Below are 2,727 nucleotides of genomic sequence, written 5' to 3' on the forward strand. Positions count from 1 at the left end.
TAATGGAAGTTGGGTGAGAACCGGCTCGTGTTCATTCATGCCCCGCGTTGACGTCACCAAAGCCACGCCCTCAGGAATGTCTTTAAAGGGGCCCGGCTGGCACCAGGAGAGAAGGGAGGGGGAAGTCCCAAGAGGTTTGGGTAGGACTGTGGGGCGCTCTGGACTCTCTAAAGCACCGCCCCCCACCCCGAGGCCCTCCCAAGATTGAGTGCCTCAGTTTCAGCGCCCGCACGGCTAGTCCTAGGTGATTTCCGAGCCCGGATAGTTTTATGCTGAGAGGTCCCGTCCCCACTCTCACCCTTTGCCCTCTGGGACCAAGCTGAATGTTCGCCTGAGACCTAGGCTGGAAGGAGCGGCAGAAAGGGGGTTAAGAAGCAGTTGCCTCCTTTACAGCACGCATAGAAGGGGAATTGCAATTGCAAATAGACCCGGATGCCCTTCTTCCTGGACATCTGAAGTTGGAGAGAGCATCCTGCTCAGGGGCCTCTAAGAATACAGTAACCTTTAGCTCAAAAATGAGTCTTGGCCTCTTGCCTTCCTCCCTGAACTACATGAGCTTCAGCACCTGCTCCAGATTCTCCACCAGCTACGGGACCCTGGGCTCCATGCAGTCACAAAGCCACTGGCCTAGCCAGGCAGCAGCGCGGCCAGCGTCTATGCAGGTGCCTGAGAGTCGGGCTCTGGGATCTCCACAACCCACTCCACCAGTGTTTGGGGTGGCCGGGGTCTGGGGTCCTGCCCATGGGGATGGCCAGGGGTCTGGCAAGCATTAGGGCGCATCCAGAGCAAGAAAAAGGCTATGCAATGCCTGAATGACCACCTGGCATCCTACCTGGAGTGGGTAGGAACCTGGAGGCTGATAACCAGAGATGGGAGAGCAAAATCTGGGAACATCTGGGGAAGAAAGGACCCCAGATCAGAGACTACAGGAATTATTTCAAGACCAGAGAGGGCCTGAGGGCTCAGATCTTTGCAAGTTCTGTGGACAATGCCCACGTCATTCTGCAGATTGACAATGCCCGTCTTGCTGCTGATGACTCCAGAGTCAACTATGAGACAGAGCTGGTCATGTATCAGTCTGTGGAAAGTGACATCAATGGGTTCTGAAAGGTCATTGATGACTATCACATGGCTGCAGCTAGAAACAAAGAACCAGGATCTCAAGGAGGAGCTGGGTGGCACAGTAGATAGAGCGTCAACCTGGGATGCTGAGGACCCAGGTTGAAAACTCCAAGATCACCAGCTTGAGTGCTGGCTCATCCGACTTGAATGCGGGGTCGCTGGCTTGTTGAGCGTGGGGTCATAGACATGACCCTATGGTCGCTGGCTTGAAGCCCAAGGTTGCTGACTTGAGCCCAAGGGCACTGGCTTGGGAAAGGGGTCACTGGCTCAGGTGGAGTACCCCAGTCAAGGCACATATGAAAAAGCAATCAATGAACAACTAAAGTGCTGCAACAAGTTAATGCTTCTCATCTCTTTCCCTTCCTGTCTGTCTGTCTCACTAAAAAAAAAAACCACAAGGAGGAAGTAATTGGTCTATAAAACCAGACTTCCAACTCTGGATTGACTATGGAGTTGGATGCCCCCAAATCTCAAGACCTCAGCAAGATCATGACAGACATCCGGGCCCAGTATGATGAGCTGGCTCAGAAGAACTTAGAGGAGCTAGACAAGTACTGGTCCCCGCAGATTGAGAAGAGCACCACAGTGGTCACCTCACAGACTGCTGAGAGAGGAGCTGCTGAAATGACAGTCACAGGCCTGAGATGTACCATCCAGTCCTTGGAGATCTACTCGGACTCGATGAGAGATCTGAAGGCCAGCATGGAGACCAGATTGAGGGAGGTGGAGACCTACTATGCTATGCAGATGGAACCGCTCAGTGAGATTCTGCGGCACCTGGAGTCAGAGCTGGCCCACACCCGGGGCAGAGAGGCAGTGTCAGGCCTAAGAGCATGAGGCCCTGCTGAACATCAAGGTCAAGCTAGAGCAGTGGTAGTCAACCTTGTCCCTACCGCCCACTAGTGGGCGTTCCAGCTTTCATGGTGGGTGGTAGCACAGCAACCAAAGTATAAATAAAATGATAGATTGAACTATAGTAAGTTGTTTTATAAAGATTTATTCTGCCAAACTTAGCGAAAATCCGACATAAAGTACTTGGTAAGTAATTATTATATGCTTTAACTTGCTGTAACTCTGCTTTATAAATTTTATAAAGTAAAGTTACTTCCCTACTTTATAAATCACCATTACTGTGGAACCGGTGGGCGGTTAGAAAATTTTATTACTAACAGAGATACAAAAGTGGGCGGTAGGTATAAAAAGGTTGACTACCCCTGAGCTAGAGGCTGAGATCGCCCCCTACCACCACCTGCTGGAAGAAGGGAAGGACTTCAATTTTGGTGACACCCTGGACAACAGAAACTCCATGCAATCTATCCAGAAGACAACCATTCACAGAACTGTGGACGGCAAAGTGGTATCTGAGGTCAAAGACACCAAAGTTCTGAGGCGTTAAGGCAGCAGAAGCAGATCACTCCTTTTGGGAGCAGGAGGCCGATAAAAAGTTCAGAGATCATTAAACATAAAAAAAAAAAAAAGAAGAATCCAGTAACTTCTAGAGAGCAGCCACCTCTAGAAATGAATCTGACATGTGTTATCTCATTTAATTCTCAGCTGGGGTAGGTATTATTATCTCATCTGGAGGTATTATTATCCTTTGCACAG

General features: G+C 50.1%; 1 pseudogene; it reads left to right on the plus strand.

Annotated features, from left to right (window-relative positions):
• The first annotated feature begins 104 nt into the window (after positions 1 to 104).
• LOC136399693 (keratin, type I cytoskeletal 18-like) lies at positions 105 to 2,518 on the plus strand (annotated as a pseudogene).
• The last annotated feature ends 209 nt before the right edge of the window (positions 2,519 to 2,727 follow it).

The sequence above is a fragment of the Saccopteryx leptura genome, chromosome 3, assembly GCF_036850995.1.
Source record: "Saccopteryx leptura isolate mSacLep1 chromosome 3, mSacLep1_pri_phased_curated, whole genome shotgun sequence".
Lineage (NCBI taxonomy): Eukaryota > Metazoa > Chordata > Mammalia > Chiroptera > Emballonuridae > Saccopteryx > Saccopteryx leptura.